The 12,778-nt window shown below is 44.0% G+C and overlaps 1 protein-coding gene across 1 annotated transcript in view; it reads right to left on the bottom strand.

Annotated features, from left to right (window-relative positions):
- Window positions 1-12,778, bottom strand: part of LOC139757999 (radical S-adenosyl methionine domain-containing protein 1, mitochondrial-like) — a 123,815-nt gene that overhangs the window by 105,172 nt on the left and 5,865 nt on the right. The window lies entirely within an intron of this gene.

Genomic DNA, 12,778 nt, shown 5'->3' with positions numbered 1-12,778 from the left:
GGAATCAAAATGAATGAGAGAGAGAAAGTGGGTGATAAAAGACAGGAATCAATAAAAAGATAGGAAGGAAGCATGTTGAAGTTGAATGATGAGAGCTAAAGAAAATGAGAGTTGGGACTGACGTATGGAAGAGAGGGTCGAAGGAGGTGCATAATAGGTCTGAAGACTTACGAGGATTCAAAAAAATAGAGATGAGAAGGGAGAGCAATGGTGATGGCGGGAGTGACCGAAGTAACGTAAGAAGAGGGGGAAAAAACAGACGGGTGAAAGGGAAGAAGAGAGATTAATCAGGTGAAAAACAAGGAGAGAACATTACGGTCGAGACGAGCCTTCTACCACCGGCTCTTCTACTCATTAAGGTAAAACACTATTGTTCGCTCCATTGTCTCTCGCGTAATTCTCACCTCGGTTGCCTGTACAAGTGACTATTTAGCCGCCCTTCACCTACATATATTTTCACTTTATAAAAGCGTGTAAAGGGATCCTCTAATTCCGGCCGACATTTTCTCCTTGATGAAACCTTTGTAAAGCTCCTGCGAACGACATTTCCCTCCTTTGGATTCAGATGCAAAAAGCGCGTCAAAGGCAGACCTTAACTTTTGCAGCAGGATTATTGAAGTGTTACACAGATCCTTCGTTCTTCCTTTCCTGTACGATTCGATTTTGTTTCCTCTGATCTTTATTGTTAGGGGAAGAGCAGGAGTGGCTGTAAAGTATGCCTGGGGACATTTACATTTACATTTTACCTCTTGAGTTTGGCGAGGATCTTGAATTAATTTCCATTCGGGAGTAAATTTCTCGAATTTTTCTGTGGTCTCTCTCGGAAACTCACCAGAGAGCTAAGAAGACAGAGAAATTCAAAGGCAACGTGAAGTTTTCCTTTTTCTCTTTCAAGGAGAATTTCTCGGTTGACTGGTAACTAGTGACCCTTGGTTCTCTAATGATACAGCGAGATGGTGTCTCCAGGTTACTTGGCGAGTCTGCTTAACAGCGAGAATGGCAACATCTTGTCTGACCTCCCGCGACCCTGTTGTTCAAATTCTTCGCAAGACCTTGCAGATATGTGACTTTCTCTGGTAGGTTAGTGCGAGTCATGCACCCACCGACCATAGGGGTATAGTATCGGTCAGGAAGTATACGATGAGACTAGACCATTCCACAGGGACAGATGTACATCGATGTACAGGTTGGATAATACCTGTGCCCTCCATTGTACGGTGCAAAGCTTGATGCTTTCATTGTTCAACTGATCCAGTGGGGTCTGACATGCGAGACTCGCCTCCGTCCATACTAACAAGGACTTCGCTTGTTTGCTTACAGGCAAATCATATGCAAACGAACGATCACTTATTCCATCCAATTCCGGCTTAGTCTTAAGCAGTGAGAAACTAACTTCAACCTCGACGCCCATCAAATGCACAAATGGTACAATCAGTCTGAGCAGCAAAGCTAAATTCTTAGTCCCCGAACAATGAGCGTTTCGCCTGGTCTGTGTCAACACCTTACCATGAAAAATAGCCAGAGATGTTCAGCATTTATTGACAGACGGAGGGACTAAGAAAAAAATAAATATTCTCAAGATCCGAGGAAAGGAAAACAGATCAATGGAAATCCCGTCTTCGTCAGGGACAAATTAATTTCGCCTCTGCTCCGAAGTGGTTGAAGGATCACTTTGGTATTGTTCTGATGAGACAAACCAAAATGAAAAGGAGTAGAGGGGAAGGGGAGGGGAAGAGAATAGGCAAGAGACAAAGGTGAAGAAGAGCGGGAATAGAAATGAGAAAAAAATGGGCTAGAGAAAGTGGCAAGACAAAGGGAGGCGAGACGTTAAGACCGAGATGGAAGGATCTTCGAAAGACGAGAGAAGTAATCAATGAAGGCATGATAAAGTGACGTGATAAGGACTGTGGAAAGGGAGGAACTCATACGTGTTTGTTATGCATGTCTTCTACCATACTTTGTACACCTAGTGAGTATGGCGAAAGAAAAGTATACGTGAAATAGGTAGTCTAAAGCAAAACTTGTATGGCCTCATTATCAGTAAGTCATAAATGTGATGGATACAAGGAAAAACGTATCGAGTCTGTTGCCATGAAGGTTCCTCGTAGAAAAACATGGTCTTAGGACGTGTAGGGAATCAAGGCCAAGAGAGTGGGAAGAGTGGGTCGAGTGTGTTGGTGGAGTACGAAGGATAGGGTTCGGCGAGTGTGGAGGGAAGGGAGTGTGTGAGAGGGGAGAGTGTGGAGTGAGTGAAAGAGGGGGAGATATGGTGAGTAAGAGCATGAGGGAGAGAGGAGAGTGTTTACTGAAGAAGGGGAAGTGTATAGTTCAGAGAAAGATGGGAGTAGTGGCGATAAACTCACGCAGAATATATAGAGAATATGTGACTGTGACGCTAGTAAATACCGAACACAGCTCCAGATGAAAAATATGTCATCTATAAGAAAACGGATAGATAGATAAAGTAAATGAAGAGACTAAATAGACTGTTGGATAATACCTAGAGAGAAAGAAACTGACTTACAGATTGACGATGTATAGCAAAAATCTTGAACAAAAGATACACAGAGACAGGCAGGCAAGACACAGAATGAGACATAGGAGAAATGAGCATTTAACTGACATTCGTGGTGCTATTTACATAGGAAACTGGACGAGTGGAGTTACAGAGGGAGGAAAGAAAGACAGAGGATGATAAACAATATAGCAGACCGATGCTGGAGGAAGATAGATATATCAGACAAGAGGACAGAGAAACGTGTTTCGCATGATACAAGTGATGGACAGGAGCACCATGTTCTGTCCATGTTTTCTCCTGTCAAGTCCGCTGTGTTCTGTCAGTATTCTGTCATCCTTGGCCGTGTTCTGCTGTCTCACGCTCGTGTCCTTGTTCACGTGTGTCCTGACCATCTTGATCACCTGAATTAATTATTGTTCGGGATGTACGAAGAGTACTCTCGTCTACGTCACAACATCTGATTCTTGTAGCCTTGGATACCTCACATCAGCTGATGCCTGTGTCAGCTGATTTTGGCTCGGTTGCCTGTCTCACAGCTGATACAAGTTCAGCTGTATTTCACATTGGCTCTATACATCTTACATCATCTATATATTTCTAAACGTTTCTCTGCGAGTTCCGGTGACGCTGGCTCCAACTTTCCCTCTCACAGCCACCTAACCTCATCCACGATGTTTATCTTACATCAGCTGATCCAAGCCCAGCTGCATGTCACGCATCAGCTGATTTTGGTCCTTGTGTTTACATTATATCAGCTGATTTCACCCATCATTGCAATGATGACAGCGTCTCTATTGGCAGTGTTTGCTTTGCCTTGTCGAGTGGGTATGGTGGAAGGTTATGGTCTGTTGATTGGCTGGGCGTGTTGATTAACTGTACAGATTGGGTGGGTATGTCGATTAGATGGGTGTGTTGATTGGCCGGGTGTGATAACTGACATCAGAACTTATTTTGCTCGAGAGGAAAATTGAGTTTTGTTTTATTATTGTGTTCGTTTCTTTTCTTTTACTGTTTCCTCTCTCTGCATTCATGTCTTCATCTCTCTGTTGGCTTATTTATGTATTCATTTACCGGCTTACTCATATATATATATATATATATATATATATATATATATATATATATATATATATATATATATATATATATATATATATATTTCAATTCATTTGTGTTGTCTGCTTCATCATATCTGTTCGATTGTCTGTCTATCCTTCTACCCTTCCTCTCCGCCTAAGTCCCCATCATCCGATCTCTCATTCCTCCTACTCTCTACCAATTAGTAGAAGTCATCCCTTGGAAAAAAGAAAAAAAAAAAAAACGAACATTTACGTGACAAATCTTGTTCCCACATTCTTTCAATTACGCTTTTTCTTCCCAGGACAACTGTCCTGCGAGATATGGCTGTTGGAGCGCTTGCTGCCTCTTATCTTAATACCAGTAACTCCTCCCCCTGCCCTTCCCCCTCTGTATCACGTCTTCACGTCTTAACCAACAGTATCTTTTTCGTTTCCACGTGAGGCTATATGTGCCTGGGTTTAGGAAGCAAGGATGACTGTGGAGAGAGAGAGAGAGAGAGAGAGAGAGAGAGAGAGAGAGAGAGAGAGAGAGAGAGAGAGAGAGAGAGAGAGAGAGAGACCTATTGATATTTTGAATAGAATAAAAATGGTTTACAATAACTTGTCGAAAAATAAGGCAGTAGTTCAGTTGCCCTGGACCAGCCTCCCACCCAGAGTGTACGCGACCTTGACGATGGTTGGTACAGACTGGGCAACATACTGGACGACTCCTGCCCAGGATGCACAGGTAACAACCAGTCAAGATAAATACGATCACCTTTAATGACCTCGAGGCTTGATAACAGCTCGAAATGGCCGAGATGATACAAGTTTTAGAACACGAGATTCTTGTCCAACATGGTGAATGGCGCCTGTTGTGAGCATCTGGATACAATGGAAATGTTCAAACGACTGGGTCCAAAAGCAGGATTTTTTTTTTTTGTAAATTCTGGCCAAAGTACTTTTTGTTTCAAAATACGAAAGTAATATGACGACGGCTTTTGTTAATGCGATACTAGTGTCTCATACGTCAGTGCCTAGGGTTAGAAATTCATAATCACGCTTAATTAACTTCAAGGGTTGATAACACGACTAATTAGCCCAAACACAAGTTTTAGACCCCGTCTCCGTGTCCAGCGTGTTGAACAAGGGACGGGCGGAACATGAACCCACACTCCTCCCAAAACACACATTTCACAAGTCGCAGTTGTTTTTTGGTTGTCAGACGAACTTTTCAAGAACTTCCTTCATCGGAGTCTGTGTGGGTCCCTCCCAGTGCCACTTGTCGCTCCTAATAAGTGCCGCGGACCGGAAGTTTGGCTGGCGTGTGATACACTTTCACTTTCTCTGAAGACCAATAGAATTCAAAAGACTGGCATGTCTACTTATAAGTGACAGGAGTCTTGTTACAGAAGACAAGTCATTACGATCATGGGACTCGTCTACTGTTGGATCATAGATTTAAGACTTTCCCTCAAGACGTCTTATGAAATTACCACACAGTTTGCTTGAGGGCTTTCTAAAGAAGTTACTTTGTGGTAGACTTCTCCTCGACGTGAACTGGAAGAAAGGTGTCTTGTTTCCATGTTGGAACATTGTCAGCCTCTCCCCCTCTGCTTCTTATTACAGTGTGGTCTACTCACGATACTTCTACTTATCTACGTCTTAACCACTGTTACTTGTCTGAATCAGACACCACCAGAAGACTCGCCTCCTGTAGACCCAAGATGGAGTAAGATCCATTAGTTCCAGCTCATCCTCCAGTTTCAGACCAGGCCATCATCTCCACGTTAACTGTCATCTCGCTAAAGTAATCACACTCACCAGCCACACACACATTACGACCAGTCATTTTCCTCAGCTTAAGTCAGTCCATAAACAAAGGTCACCCTTCGTCAGGTCAAGGTCACAAAATATCTGACTTGTGATGTTTTCTAATTTCCAGTTACGGTGTGTGTGTGTGTGTGTGTGTGTGTGTGTGTGTGTGTGTGTGTGTAATTACCTATCTTTAATTACCTATCAACATCTATGGAAAATGAGCAAATACTCATATTGTTCCTCCCCTTAAACACATATTGGTCCAGTATATGTAATTACCTGTGTGTAATTACCTATTTGCTTATTACGGGGAGGAAGTTCTACACGCGTGAGGCCCCACCTTACCCTTCCTCTGTCACACAACTCCCTTAACCTCTTCATGTTGTCAACATTCACAGTTTGGTCTCTTAGTTTATTCAATTCATCCACAACTCTAATACTATAACCTTTCTTCATCCCATCTTTTCAAACAAGTTCTATGCTTAATTCATTTGCATAGCTTCGTTTTGGCATTTTTCGAAATATGTTCGTTGTCGACATCACAAAACTGGTTTAGAAATTCAAACGCTTTAATCAAATCAAATCTTACTTTTCTCTCTTCAAAGATTGACTTTTTTGTGACCTTTGATTTAAGTTCGTCCCTCATCATGATCCTGATTGTTCCTTCATTGTTCTCCAGGTACAGCTGTTTAGGGTCACTGTAGTTCCTTGGAAGACTTTAAACAAACACACCACTGTACATTTTCTATCCACCGTAGTTATACCCACATTGTGATGTGTGAAGCTGCACCGCTTCCTGGGGCTCACCGTTGTGCGCGTCTGTAATTACATATTTGAAATTAACATTTGTATTGTACGTGAGGAGGGAGCTGTACCCTCACACGTCTCCATCTCTTGAACCTTCGTGTGTGTGTGTGTGTGTGTGTGTGTGTGTGTGTGTGTGTGTGTGTAGGTCATATGTCATGAATACATTATCTTACCATGATGACATTGCTTAATTACGGCGCTGGAGTCTCGGGGGTTTGTTTAGCTAGGGTTGTGATGCTGCGACGTGATGAAATAGTGAGATTTTAGCATGTGATTATGGAGGCTAATACAGTTTTCTGATGGTTGTGTCGGATCAGGTTACTGAGAGACGCTGGAATTATAGAAGACTGGGATTGTAGGGGGCACAGAATTGTGAGAACCTTGAACTACTGTTATCTAGGATGGTTGAGGTGTGGGAAAGTCATGTTTGGCAAGAGGTTAGGTATGCGCGTACTTACGGAGGTCGCACGCAGGTGGGTAGGCAGAATAGTAGATAGGAAGGTAGATAGGTAGGTAGGTGGGTTAAAGAAAACCTATCGTGTTCCAGTGAAACGACGGGAACAGTGTGTAACTCGCTATCTGTCCAGAACGGTGAGGGAATCCTGCACCCGCGCGGCCACATCAGGTAGGTCGCGCTGGCACGTACCGAAATATAACGGGTATCCGTGCGAGGCACGTGTTGCCGACGGCTATATGTGAAAAGATGCGGAAAGGAGAGAGAGAGAGAGAGAGAGAGAGAGAGAGAGAGAGAGAGAGAGAGAGAGAGAGAGAGAGAGAGAGAGAGAGAGAGAGAGAGAGAGAGAGAGATTGACGACTACTGTAGCGCTGCTTCACACTACGTGCGACTGTTTGTGTGTTACACACACACACAGAGTGAGGCGACACGTACACAGACAGGGGCCCAGCATGACGTGCATCATGGCAGACCGAGCCTCTCAAATCAGCAGCAACAACCCCGCCCCTGCTCCTCCTCGACCTGAGCTGGAGCTTTGATCAGTGGTGAGCTGTGAGCCAGGTGACCACACCTGGTGTTCGGTTTCTCACTTGTGTTGCAACTCGAGATCTTCAAAGTAAAACCCGACCCATCCACGTCCCTTTTTAGTTCCCATCCACGTCCCCATAACCAGTGCTAAAAATGGGTTCTGTTCGAGATAAACTTTCTGGGAAATATGCTTCTCGGGGGGAAAAAATTTGGAACAAATTGAGATGGAAAAACGTGTGCCAGGTGTAGCCTCCCTTTGTAGAACTTCCACAGGAAATGAAACTTGGAGATGAAATGCCTAAGGAAATTGAACGCGTCTCGATGCGATACTCTGAAGCCGCCAGGAACTGCACAAAACGCGCCAGCAGAAAAAAAAAACCGAATAAGGTTGAAGGCTGACGATGGTTGTGGGTCGAAGATGACGAACACCGAGACGACAGGTCGCGGCGGCACCTCCTCCTCCCCAGGCGGGGTCTTCAACACGACGGCAGCCACGACCCACCGCACCGCCCCGGGGGACACGACCACACAGTAAAAACTCGGCAAATGAAAACCATCGAACAAATATCCATCTTCGTGGTTCCCTTGTACACATGACCTCTCAGAGGTCAGGTCAGGTCAAAGGTCAGGTCCATCACATACCAAGGGGTCGTACCGTGGTTCCCAAAGCGCTAAACAAGTCAGATGAACAATAATGAAACAAACGTGATCCAAACTTTACGCTGGAGTTTAAAACATTTACTTCTTAAAGTAACACTTGGATGAACTTAGCGGTGCTCGCTACGGTCAGTTCAGGTCGCTCGTAGAGAAACTGGCAAACGTTTAGCTCTCTATCCTTGTAACCCTGAATAGTGTCTACCCTTGTAACCCTGGATAGTGTCTACCCTTGTAACCCTGAATAGTGTCTACCCTTGTAATCCTGAATAGTGTCTACCCTTGTAACCCTGAATAGTGTCTACAACAACTGTAAACTCCTTAGGGTTTCCTTTGTTATTACCTGTAAACAATATACGATTCACAGTGACGATTATTTTGTATGATTTACGTCACATTATCATGTTTTTTCTTGGTCTCCCATTTTCTTACGCGCAACTTTTCCTGGAGAACAGACACTTATAACTTTCTCTTTGTCACTCTCAACAGTGACCACAACAGAAGCCTAACAGAAAACGAACAACTTCCTCTCGGACTTCGAGCCTGGTATTTGTGATCGAAAGATAAAACAGAGAAATCTGATAAAGTTCCAAAGTTCTCTGAACCAAGACTTATGAGTTTACAAGTTTTACAAGGACAGTACCGGAAAAAAAACTTTTTCTTTAGTTTCACAGATTTCAAATGTTCGTGAAACAGAACAGGATGAGCCAGCATGACCTTTCACCCTCCGAGGTCAGAAACTTGTCCAGAAAATATGAAGGTGAAAATCCGTCTCGCCTTACTTCCCCAGAGATCGAAAGGCGCCTCCAGCGGAAGAGAAGACAGACAACAGTTTCCTTTACTGTCCAAAGTTTCGAGCGTGGATGAGGCACAGTGCCTGGGAGGTGCCAAGCCCCCCCTGGTGCCTGGGGAGGGGGAGGTGCCACGCTCCCGGACAGCAGAGGAAGTTCACAGGCTGGCGAGATACAGGGCGTCGCCTCCACCAGGAATGTGAGAGATATCTACCTCTTGGCGCACCTACTGACAGACACACAGACAGGGACAGACAGACGCATAGACATACACACACACACACACACACACACTTGTAACAGTAAAATAAAACCCAAAAATAATGGGAAAAACATCCTCCTAACTAATCAGGTTTTCTAGAGAGAAATGTCCCGAAGGCAATGTTCCTCACCCACACTCGTCAGACCTGGCAGCCGGTGAGAACACCGTCTCACGTGAGAGAGACGTGATAAGAAACACAGGAAGTAGGAGGAGGAGGAGGAGGAGGACGAGGAGGAGGAACCAAATTACCTACCGTCTTCGTCACCATGGATTATTTACATCAGTATTGTGAGGTGATCAGGAAGGAGAGGTTGATGGCAATTGTTGCTGCGCTTTCACAAATGTTTACCGTAGCCAGATGTGTTTACAGTATTCAAATGCGAGGTTAAACACACTTCTGTTACAGAAACACATTTTTCTTATCGTTACACTAGAGAAGATAATGTCTGAAGATGAAAAGCGAAACATTTGATGGAACTTTCACAAGACATGTACGTCATGCAATGATAAGCGACAATCATAAAGACTAAAAAATTATGCAAGTATGAAAATAAGTAAACTTCACATCTTGGTACTCAAAGGTCGTACCGATGTGTTTAAAAGTCGTAGTGTCGTACTTAAGGGTCGTGGCGTCGTCCTCAAGGATCGAACTGTCGCACTCAAGAGTCGTACCGGCGCACTCAAGGATCGTACCGACGCACTCAAGGATCGTACCGACGCACTCAAGGGGTTAAGAGTCAAAGAATATCAAGCAAGTTTAACAATTCTTAGTACGTTTTCTTTTCATATTAAGTAATGATGGAAGTGATATTTGTCCTTCATACATCGTTCATGTTGTCTCTTTCAATTAACGTTACGTTTCATATCCCTTGGAATGCTTAAACACTTTTTGAAAAGTATGAAAATTCTATTTTGTGTCATTTTGGGTTATCACAATCTTATTATATACTTTTGCACGATACTTTTCAGCCAAGATTTATTGAAATCTATCGATGAAAATGTCTAATATAATGTAGGAAATAAATGTATATGAAAAAAATGTACAAGAGATCAAATTATTTACAATTTACATCAAATGCCTTTCTTTCCACAGAAAATGATGACATGATATTCAATCTAAATCAATTTACAATCAAGTAAATAATCAAAGAATTATTTTTGATATAGATTATCACATGCAATACTCTTATAGCTTTCCAGATAATGATAAAACATTATTCGCATACGTCTAAACGTAGAACATTTGATCGTAATCTCTCGAGAGTCTCATACGAAGCGTGATTCACAAGGCCCAGCGAGATGGTTTACGACACCAAGGAAGCAATACAAGAGTTCCACTGTGTGTGAGTGTTAGGTCTCTATCAGCAACATCTCCTGCAGACTCCAGTTCAGAGTTGAGAGATTGGATTCTGACCTGGGTGATCTTTCCTTAGCCACAAGTTATCGATGGCTGCAGAAGGATGCCGCAACATCGTCCCTCAGGATCGACGAAACGTTTCGAATCGTCAGCAGATGAAACTTTTTTTTTCCTCCTCATCAAATTAGTCTTCCTCTGCGTTATGCAATCATGCCTTCAACGCAATGAATCGGTTATTGATACATACGAGTTAATATGTATAGCATGTACATTAACATGTATATTCGCATCTGTATACAGTATGTAGACTGTGTTTCACTGGGTATCTCACCGTTGTCACACTTCCATACTTCAGAAAGTCTCCTGGCTCGGCGTTGTCGATTTCCCGTGTCTCGGTCTGTGTGCTTATGTATATTCTGGTATGATGGTATACACACTGAAGCCTCCATGAGCAGTATACTCTAGGGTTTCTCCTTCGCCTCGTATACTCACTGCTGGAGACGAGATGGAGGTTATATCCTCGGCGGAAACGACACACACGAAAATCCATTCGCAACACAAAGACGGCGAGTCGACGGCAGGCTTTCTAAACCGAGCCGTTCTTGAGGTCGTGGTGGGGAAGGCAGCGATTCGGATAAGTATTATCCGGATACGAGAGGTATATTCGGGTAAGATAGGCAGGCGGAGGATAATGTGCGGTTATCGATGATTTTCATGCCCCATTGATACTTCAGAATGGGTTTTGGATAGGCAATATCGTATCGGAGATGAGATTGAGAAGCGGGAATAGAAGAGTTCTGGTTTGGCTCGTGTTGTGTTTGGCTGGGAACATTCACAATGCGAAATCCATGGCACAGGCACAGCTTATCTGTTTATCTATTCTTTTCCTCTCTGTAGAGACGTGGGTAATGATTCTAATCTTGGTGTTTGTACTAAACGTTGGCGGAGGGTGCTTGAAGCCTCCCGTGTTTGCCCTCCCTTGAGACTGTATTTACTGACGTGTTTGCGAGACGGGGTAGTTAGCACGGGGGGAGGTGGCGAGTGCAGGGGACGATTTACATGGATGTGATAATACATTCTGCCTGAAGGATATCAGTGTTCCCACAAGGGCGTCGTAGGACTTGCGAACCGAACTGGAGGATGTGGCGTATTGGGTCTTCACACACAAGTGGCGAGACCTTATCTTTAATGGGATAGATAAAAAGTCAGCAAGAATGATCGAGAACCAGCTAGGAAACAATCAAGTAAATGATAACATTTACTGTCTCTAATTGTGTGTGTGTGTGTGTGTGTGTGTGTGTGTGTGTAGAGGGAGTACGTACCCGAGGATAGGGTGACTGGTTGGTTGGAGTCGAGTCACGGGGGATGTATAGGAGTTGAGATTGCAGAGAAGTGTTGATGTCCTGACGCTGTCGAGTAGGGGTCGCTGGGTGCGCTGAGGGGTGGGAGGTTCGCTGGGGGTGACAGCTGGTTGAGGACTTGTGTTAACACTTGCTCCACGGAGGCATCGCCAGGATGACCTCGTTCATTTAGCTTCTTGACCCAGGATGACCCCCTCTGAGGCAGATGGTGACTCGCTCCTGGGAGTGTCTCGAGGTTTCTCTCGAGAGTCTGCCACCAAAGTCCAAGAGAGACCAGAGACCTGCTCGAGTGCAACACACGGCGGCAAGAGAAAACGATCGTCCCAGCGCACACAACCAAACACGTCCCACCACCAGTCGTCCTAGCGACCAACGCCGCGGACGAAGAGACCCAAAACACACACAAAAAAAAAAGAAAGAAAAAGTCTCAAACTCCTCTTTATAACGAGACATCTCCAAGAGGAAAAGAGGAAGATGACAGCCTCTTCGTCAAGGTGAGGAGGAGGGAAGGCCCGGAACGAGACAGGAAAAGGGGGGCTGCGGTCAGCGGACATAAGACACGTAGCGGACGTGAAGGCGAGGTTCGCTCCCAGACTTGTGGTAGGCTGAGGCAGCCAGGAAGGGATGGCGACCAATAGCTCAGGTCCCGCGACGCAAACCTGGGACAGCATTCCCCCTACAGCCAGCGATGATGACGTACACATCAAATTTCTCACCCAGATCTACACCTCGGACAGGAATTTTAGTGTGACAGCTCAAAAATTCGAACAGTTAATGATTATAGAACAGATCTGACTGATCTAGGATTACAGTGAAGTCGAGAGAGAGAGAGAGAGAGAGAGAGAGAGAGAGAGAGAGAGAGGGTCGTGGAAAAAAAGTTTGTATCTACGCAAAATATCCAATATCACTCGAGAATCTATTCCAAACATGTAGGCAAGATTTATAGAATCACAACACAAATATATAACATTTACACCATTCTTTATATATGCTACATTTTTATGTCCGCATTTCAAATTTCATCTCTGAATATTGATTCATCCATTTTTCCTTCCCTTGCTTTCAGAATACTGTGTATGATTCACTCGTCAGTGTTAACAAAATTTCTCTTTCGTGGTTTACTTTATCACAGTCTCGTACTTCTGAAAGTTCGGTACTTTTTATGTAACT

The sequence above is a fragment of the Panulirus ornatus genome, chromosome 29 (assembly GCF_036320965.1).
Source record: "Panulirus ornatus isolate Po-2019 chromosome 29, ASM3632096v1, whole genome shotgun sequence".
Taxonomy (NCBI): Eukaryota; Metazoa; Arthropoda; class Malacostraca; order Decapoda; family Palinuridae; genus Panulirus; species Panulirus ornatus.
The sequence above is the reverse complement of the archived record's forward strand: the minus strand, read 5'-3'. Positions and strand labels throughout refer to the sequence as shown.